Source organism: Lathamus discolor, chromosome 6 (genome assembly GCF_037157495.1).
Source record: "Lathamus discolor isolate bLatDis1 chromosome 6, bLatDis1.hap1, whole genome shotgun sequence".
NCBI classification, from domain to species: domain Eukaryota; kingdom Metazoa; phylum Chordata; class Aves; order Psittaciformes; family Psittacidae; genus Lathamus; species Lathamus discolor.
In genome coordinates, this window is record NC_088889.1 from 7,017,659 (window position 1) to 7,026,791 (window position 9,133).

Genomic DNA, 9,133 nt, shown 5'->3' on the forward strand with positions numbered 1-9,133 from the left:
TGCGATTCCATTTTCTTTATGAAATCCACCATCCCACTGAAGTGATTTGGAGGTAACAGGTAACTGAAGTGACATTTTTGCAAGTACTTGAGGACTGAAAGAGCACACCTGATGTAGTAGGATGGGAGCTCAAGATGCAGGTGATCAGAAAAAGGAGCGCAGCAATGTGGCTTTAACACAAGGACAGGTAAAGGCAAAGGAAAATTTTGGGAGTTTAGACTGTGATATTATTGGAAGCTGCAGATTAGTCACCTTTCATGTTGGGGAGGAGTTATTTATAGCTCTTTGTTTTCCACATGGTTTGCTGTGGGACTTTGACAGAAAACACATGGTTTTCTATGTTTGGCAATATGGGGAAGAGGATAGAGGATAGGTCTGGGCTTAAGAGCCAGGCAAGACTTCAGAGCTCTTATTTTGCCCATGCAATTAGTTTTTCAGCTGTGGCTCTTCCACTGAGTCTCTTTAGTAATTTGTGTTAGGATAAAATAAAAGGTTTTAATTTTGGATAGAATATCCTTTGGCACCAAATGGCCATGAAATTAATTCAGTTACACATGGAACATTTATTTTGGATTTAGTTCCTCCGGATTAATTTGTCATTTGTCAGATTATCACCAGGAAATCAGGATGACCCAAGTACAGACTCTTCACCAAGTCTCTAAAATTCAAACTTGTGTTTATCAACTGTTTAATGCTCTCCATTCCTGAGGGACCAAGAGGATAAGCAGATGGTCTGCGAAGCAAAACTAATATTTGAGGCTTGATGCAAGATATTCATTTTGGCTAAGAGGCATGTACAGTCTTGCCTGCTGTTTATTTCCATCACTCAACAAACGGGCTGCAAAATAGCTGTTCCTGATTTCATCATGTGCCTATCCTAGGATGGGCTTTGTTATGCAATTGAACCTGCTGTAGAACAATAAAGGAACAGTCATTATTTGGATAATACAGAGCAAAATGGTAGTTTGACAGGTCTTTCAACTACAGAGGGTAGGCCTATTTCTGCTGCAGGACGGACACAAGTTCAAATTAGAAAAGGTGAGACAGAGACTGATTATCTGAAAAGGCTTTTTCCCTGAGAGGTTATTTAAGCACAAAATCTTCAAGTCCCCCACATCTGTCATGAAGGAGCTGCTTCTTCAAAACCTGCTAAAAGAGGGCTGGCCCTGCTAAAAGGCGAGGAGATGGTCTCAATGCACTAATGGTTCTTTCCATCCAAATTTCCTGTGTGTGTCACAGCTGCTGGTCTGTGCAGCTGTCTCTGGTTTGTGTGTTTTTTTGCCTACCCCATCTCATGTTTATAAATGGCTTATCATTTTATGCTGCAGATGAGGGAGATGAAGAGTAAGAAATATTACTCTGATTTCTGATCACAAAACCCATCCTCGACAAATAAATATCTCTCCTGTTTGTTTGTAATAGTAAATACCAACACATTCTTACTCAGACAGACTTTTACCCTTGGGCATTAGATTTTCCTTTGTTTTCTTTTTGCTCTCCAGGCACATATGGTCAGGGATTTATCCCCTGCCAAAGGCTTTAGACGTCCTCACTCCTTGTGAACTCCAGTAAGCGTCACTCTGCCCTCTGTGGTGATGATTTACAGGAAATGCGTAAAGGAGTACAATCAGTTTCCATATTTATTCAAGGGGTCCAAAAAATTTCAAAGCAGATGTGGAGCAATGAGACCTTTTAGTGATGGAGCCTTACGGAAGCTGCCACCAGCCTCTGGGTACAATGAATATATCCCCCTGGGGCATGGTGGGGGGCACTGGTTTTAGTCATGGCAGACTGAAGCAGGTGCTATCACCCTCTGATTCCTTCAGCTTTCTCTCATTTCATTCAGCAGTTCTGAGTCAAATTCACTTCTCGTCACCTAAAGGTTGAGATAACGGCTTGAGACAAAAAGAAATTACTGATGAAAAGTCCATCCCAACCACTCCAATGCTCACACACTGTGGCAGGTAGTAGATTTGCACTGGTTTTGTAAGCTCCATAATTTTCAGTCCTCATGCTGCCCACCCATCTTGTATTCATGTCATCCTCCTTTTCCCTTTTCATTCTTTGGGCAGATAGACCTCAGTTGCTGAGTGTTGCTTCAGTGTAAAATAACACATGGTGCTTGTGGTGTGGGAAGGAAGCTGGCTGTGAGAGATAAAGGTTGAGGTTTAGAGCAGACCGACTGTTACACTCCTGGGGCTTTGCTGTTCTTTGTATAACCTTGGTGTGGCTGAGTGATACAAATCAGCACTAGCTTTTCTGATAAAATCCATCTACCAGAGGCAAGCAGCAGCCATACCTCCACAGCTTTTTTGTAGTTCCAAAGTGGATGGGTCAAAGGTTAGTTTTCCATTGTATTATTGAAAAAGAAAAGAGACCAACCAAGTTTGGTTGGGGCTCAGAGACTTATGAAAGGAAATGAAGGGAAAAAAAAAGATATCAGAGGACCTGCAAGAAAAAAAAGCCTTGGGGGAAATTCCAAGATTGCCAAAGAAAAGAACAGTCACTACGAATGTTTGTGCAAAACCATCATCTTCTCCTTCCGTCCCATGAAGACTAGCGCAACTCACTTTGAAAGAGAAAGAAAGAATCAAGAGAACAAGCAGAACCTCAGCCAGCTGCCCCAGTCTGCAAAGCCCCACTGCTTTACTTCACCCAAACCAGCAGGCAGGCAGAAATGCAAAATCATGCCATTTGTGACCTGCAGAAACAAAGCCTAATGTTTGCATGGGTGGGGAGACATAGAGTCAAACTTATCACCAACTGTAAAAAATGCCAAGTAGAAATGTGCTGGTTGCTTTAGTTAGTTAGTTAGTTAGTTAGTTAGTTATCCCTTCTCCTTCATGCAAGCCTTCATTATTTTTTCTTCCCAGGAAATGCAAATCCTAAATGAAGCCCAGCTTCATTGCACATAATCGTAGAGATCGAGACTGATCGTTTCAAAGGCTAGAGACTAAGCCTAATGGTTCTGGAAGATGCTGCACCAAAATCAACCTTTAACTCTTTAGTGGAAACCAATAATTGAAATTAAGACAGGAAGCTTTGAAAAAAACAGAAAAGATCTGAGTTGATCTCCTCAAAGCGGCCCTTAACCCATCTTAGAGGAAAATTCCTGCTCTTCTGCAGTGTTAAGCAGTAAGGAAAGTTCTTACATTCCAGAGGGCTATGGAGTAAGGAAGTGTAGATTTACCAGGCAGATCTATGGCAGCTGCAGTCCCTCACTTTCCAATGTCCAGAGCGGAACAAACATTGTCCAACCATTCTGCCATCTGATTCAGACTCAAGCTGCCTGCTCAAAGGGAAAAAACGTACTGTGAGCACAAGCACAATGTTAAACAAGGCTAAAACTGCTAAAACATTTCACAAAGAAGGGAAAGAAAAATCTGCTCTTTCTCAGAGGTCAGCTCTATCCTGAACATAGCTCTGGCTCCGTCACTCACGTAACCCTGACATAAGGAAGTTATTCCCTCAAAGAAAATTTGGTGGAACCAGAATGGAATTGGCATGTAGAAAACCTCTGTCATTTAAAAATATATAATTTGCATATTTTAGGTACTGATTTTATTCAAGCAAATCAAAAGTGTTTGCTTTAAGCAAGAGTAAAGCTAAATGATGGTTTTCTCTCTTAAGATATGATTACACCAAGAAAAGCTGAAAGTATTTTACTGCACTGGTTTAACTTTAAAAGTATTACTGATCCTATAAAATACTTTCTAGATCATACACAACTCTGAAGAGGACTGGGCTATTTATTGGCAAAATATCTAGTAGTCTAAGTGCTCCAGCAACTGCAGTTGAAATCAGGAAAGCTCAGGGGGTATGAAAGGCAAATCTTAAGTGTGAAAGAGAAGAATATTGTGTTTCCCTTTCACGCTGTAAAAGCTGTTTGAATTCAACAAAATTATGCTTCAATTAATGCAACAAAAATATGTTTTGACCTAATGTAGAATTAAGAAACTTATGGACTGAAATATATGTTAGTCTGAAAGTGAGGAAACTGTGTTTTGCTCTTTCAGCCTTCCTTTCATTGTTCTCTTTCTGCATCGCTCCAATTCTTCGTCAGTTTTTTTCAGCTAACAAAAAATAATCAAATAAACCTGACCCATGTTTCACAAAATCAGTTCTAAAGAATTCTAGCTTAGCAAAATTAGGTAATGAGGGGTTAAAAGAAGCTGCTGACGGCTGAAAATGCAGTATAGGCACAGAGTAACCAGATTTCCTTGCCAGTGAATTTAGGAGAATAAAGGGACAGAGTGAGATGTGCAGAATGATTTTCAAATTTAAGAAAAAATCAGAAGAGATGGTTTTGAAATAAGAACCATATGTTATAGAATGGCTGCTGAGGAAATGATCCCAGTAAATAAAGAAATAAATGATCTTGCTCCCAGTGAAGGCTTATAAAGCTACGCATTTATGGGCTTTACCTGTGGCTTTCTATGCTCTGCGTAACAGAGCTGAAAGGAAAACTAGAGGAGCCAGGTCAGAGCCTGCTCAAGCAGAGTCACAGGCAGGAGGGATACCAGCAGCTTGGCACTTTGAAAAGGTTCTCTCTGAAAAAATAGTGAGAAATGATTGATTGAAGTGAAATCAAACTTAGGACAGGTTTCATTCTTCAAACCACTGATCATGTCCGCATTTTAAAGTCTGTTTTCCATTTTCTAATCTGCACTCACATGATGGAGCTTAATCGAAGTTTTACCTTTGTTCACGGAGGGAGGGTTTTTCTAGTTTAAAGGGCAGTTTTGTACCTACTTGACTTGAAAAAGGCTAATTCGAAATCCAACCAATCAGTGCTTTCTCCACCGAGAGGCACGGAAAAAGTCTGACTACAAGACAGCTTCCTAAGCACCTAAAAGTCACCAGTCCTGAACACTTTCTGAGTTCATTTGCATAAAATGTACCCCCTCCTTCTATTTCTTGCCTCACACATTAGATTATTTTCATACTGCATATTAGACCACTAATAAGGTACAAATTTCAGACAGCATGATCCAGTCTAATAAGCACACAAAATTTAAGGGGACTGAAAACTCCTGGCTTCTGCACTCGTATTCCTTGGCTCTGTGATTTAGTGCAATGAAAATCAATGATAATGTGTGATTTTTCAGCTCAGAACATAAATTTGTATGTGCAGAAGTTAGTAACACTTGCTTTGGATGGGTCATAAGGAAAAAAATCAATCTCAATAAATGTTAAGCTAGAAACAGGCTGAGACAAATCATCAGATCTCTGGAAAATGTCTGAAAGCAAATTGTGATTTGTAGTCAAAGCTGAACAAAGTAAACGAGCAAGAACTGGTGGAATAGTTTGTTTCTGCATGTTTGGTTTCCAGGGTGGCTTTTCACAGTAACAGGCACAAAAAGGATCTCTGCCTTGCTCAGGATAAGCTATTTTTCACATTTACATGGCCAGGAGATGGAGTCCCAGAAGTCCAACCTTAAGTACATGTGCAACATTCCAAAAGGGACAGAATTCAATGCAGACCTCAAATTTAAGTGAGCTAGTGATTTTTTTATTATTACTGTTTTTTTGTGGATGCAGAGTGCTGAGGCATATCTTGGAGACTAAGGATAAGTTGATTTGGCCAAAAAATATAATAAATCATTAAGTCATTCATGGAAAATCTGTGACAAGTGTGTGTTTACTAAAGCCAAACAGAATCAGCCATATATTTTGCCTAGTCTTCCACCAAGAGAAAAGCATAACTGTACCATAGTTTTCAGGAGAAAAGACATAAACAGCACAGCAGTATTCTGTCCAGTAAAATGAATAATTTTTCATATATTTATAACTTTGAAAATGGGCATTAGACAGAATAACCAGTGGAAGAGAGAGATGTTAGATCAAAATGAAGAGAATATGGATGTGTTAATATTGGACCTGGTTCTGCTACTAATCTCTGTGCACACTTGAAATGAAAACATATTTCATGGCAGGAAAAAACCCCACAGTTTCAAGATTTAGGAAAATTTCCAGTGTGTGCTGTTAGGAGAGCTAACGTAATGAGGGGAGTTACAAGACAAACTGAAGGTGCCTGCTGAATGACTGAGCAAAGCACAACCAATCTGTATATAATGCGTTCTCTCAAAGGAAGCATTGTGAAGTTTTCATCTCAGATTAAGTCTTTTCAAAGTAAACTGTGTTTAAAGCCTTCTAAGCTCCATTCTAAAGCAACTTGGAGAACAGAAATCTGGCTAGATTATACTGCCTATAGTAACAGCAGCAGGTAAAATGTTCACTTTATTTTGGGTAGAACTGCATTTCCATTCGCCATAGAGTAAGATCAACTGAACTGTGACAGAGAAAGAAAACACATAGGAGCTACTGCTGAGAGACAAAGAGATAAAGCATTTATCCACTCTGCTGAATAAGGTATTTGTCTGTAATCCACGTCCAGGCAAGATCACTGAAAGATTCTATGTGCAATTTTGCTGCCCTACTTCCTAGGGATATTTGTTTAATATTCCGATGGCATTGGCTTCAAACCTACATTTACTCCCTGCGCAGGACTTTCAGCACTCTTGTAGTATAGCTCTTAATATTCTCCAACTTCCTGTAATACTGAAGACCAGATTTCAGGAACCTGACTGCTTTTCCCAGTTTCGTTGGAGTTGTGGAATAATTGACAACTCCTGGCTGAATCTAAAAAAAAGGGAAAAAGACAGAGAATTCATTTCACTCTAAATAATTTTACCATTTTCTTACACAAATTGAAATCCTCCTAGATTTAAATATGAGTTGCAAGAAACATTTGTTTCAAACCAAAATGACAGTTTTTCATGTCATATCTTAAATTTTGAACCAAGAACAAATTCTGGCTTTGAAAAGCTTCAAGTCTTGACAAAACAATTCAGAGAATTTAAGAAGAATTTACAAGTAGTCTGTTTTCCAGGACCAGATCCTCAAATCTGCATTTAATGGACAAATGAAACAGCAGAAAAATAATGCTTAGCTCTAGTCTTGTTAGCTAATGTCATCTTCCTGCCTCCTTATTGTTGCATTTCTTTTGCATCAGCTTCTCTTATTCAAAAACCCCGCTTTATCTTAATTTAAAAGCCCCTACTAGACTTTTACTTGCCCATCATCCAGCACATAAACCTGCTTTTTGTTTTTCTCCCCTCTGATTTTGCATAGCAGTTTTTCAAGATGATTTTGGTACCCAAACACAACAAACTCCCTCAGAGTTCAAACCCTTTTGCATGTTGTATCTCTCTGGTCTCTTTTGCTTCTTATGGAACATCCTGTTCTTCGCTTTCAGCCCTTTCCTATTTCTGTTCCACACACCCCCAAGGTACGGTGTTTCCTACTTAAAGCGGTTCCTCCTGCTCCTCCTTTTATATGCAGAAGGCCCCTCTATTCTCTGAAATTCTATGGCACAGTCCTTTCTCTGCAACCATGAGAGCGAGAAGTATTTTTTCTTGTTTAGTAGGAAAAACATCCGAATCACCAGATACCCGTATAAATCTCCACCCTAAAAAGCACCCAGTTCTTCCATGTTGCCAAGGAAATGAGTACATAGTTAATCACGATGAACAAAACACAGTCCTCTCCACCTTCTCTATTTCTTTCAGCCTGTCAACCCTCCAGACAAGGAGCTTCTTACCTCATTTCTGTACAAATATGAGAGATGAAACAAAGTAATTAAGAAAAAGTCTCCATGTTCTGGGTAAGAGCATCCTACTTTAGCAGATTTAGGCAACAGAGAAACATAGGACATGTTGGTGACTGAATTAGGCTATAGGCCAGAGAAACTGAAGCCAGGAATTGCACAGGCACCCAGAGGTCAGCAGATTTCTCATCTCTTTCTCTGTGTACCCTGCAGTGTTCTGTTAGCATTTTGCAATAGGCTCAGCAGCTAGGTTTTTGGGGTGGGTGTAAGAGTGCACCACTTCTGCGGTGGCCGTTGTGCTTCCTGTTTTCTCAAGGCTGATGGAGACGAGCTGGCGGGGCTGCTGATTTTGAAACAGGAGCAGCTGCATGATTGCCTTGTGAGAGCTCAGAATGAATCACCAGCTCATCCTTATAGAAAAATCCCGAATCTTTCCAGAGCTGGAGCTCTAACTCTGGTGGCATTGGGCTACCTTCTTGTGCATTGAGGAGGGTGGGGAATGCCCAGGACACCAAACAGTCAAAAATCAAAGAGTCAAACCACAAGAGATCATGAGATTAGTTCATAAATCATACCACTTTTGGAAAAGATTTTTTTTCTCTTCATTTGATTTCTATTCTTTGAAATACATCCCATAATTATATGCTTTTTTATATATATATTTTGTCATATGTAAAATATGAAGTATCATGAGACTTTTAATAAACCCACGAATCATTAACGGTGGATGGACAGGAAGGTTACTGAAACACTGAACTACCTTTACACACATTTTGACCAATAAACATTCAAACCATTGGAGGGTTCAAGGATACACTAAATTCAGTTTGTTGGTAAAAGAAGGGAGCTTTTTGGTGAAAGACAGGAAAGGAAGGGAAACTACATTAATAACATAAAAAACTTCTGATGTAGGATAAAAGATAAAGAGCAGGGGGTTGGAACTAGATGATCTTTAAGGTCCATTAGAATTCAAACCATTCTGGTACACTACCAATAAATCTATCCTCTTACAACTTTATCCAGTTACATATCAATGTAAGACATTCCAGACCTGTTTACCAGTAACTACAATATAACTAGGATCAGTGTCCCTGATCAGGATGCTCTCAAAACTGAAATGAGTATTTGAAGCACCAGCCTGCAAGAGCAAATCAAACCAACCAACCAAACCAAACCAAAGCACCCGAAACCCCCTAAACAAACAAACAAGCAAACAAAATACAGTTAAATTAATCCTGTACTTTGAGCTCCAGGCTCACACCAGCCCCTAGATTGTCTAGAAATTTGAGGCTAACACCCGTTAGCCTATGCTAATAAATACGCTTGAGAAACCTTGCATAGCCAAGGCAGTGCATATTTTACCATGCACTAAGCTCCCTGAATTAAATACTAGGCTTTCCTTTATGCTTTGTGTTGTCCATCACAGCACTAGCCATTTTTGGCAAACATGACTCTTTTTTAACCTGTTTCAGTTCAGATCCAAGCTTCCCAGCCTGCTCCAGATCGTTTCATGATTAAAGCCTT

General features: G+C 39.6%; 1 long non-coding RNA gene across 4 annotated transcripts; it reads right to left on the reverse strand.

The window, feature by feature from the left end:
• Window positions 1-659: 659 nt before the first annotated feature.
• Window positions 660-7,730, reverse strand: LOC136017534 (uncharacterized). 4 transcript variants are annotated; one of them, XR_010613960.1, is made up of 5 exons: window positions 7,604-7,730; window positions 6,491-6,642; window positions 4,425-4,550; window positions 3,191-3,289; window positions 660-1,876 (listed from the first exon to the last, which is right to left on the reverse strand). It is a non-coding gene; the product is annotated as an uncharacterized LOC136017534 (long non-coding RNA). The 4 variants fall into 4 exon arrangements; XR_010613959.1 differs by having other exon boundaries at window positions 660-2,145; XR_010613961.1 differs by lacking the exon at window positions 7,604-7,730 and adding an exon at window positions 7,192-7,291 and having other exon boundaries at window positions 660-2,145.
• Window positions 7,731-9,133: the final 1,403 nt, after the last annotated feature.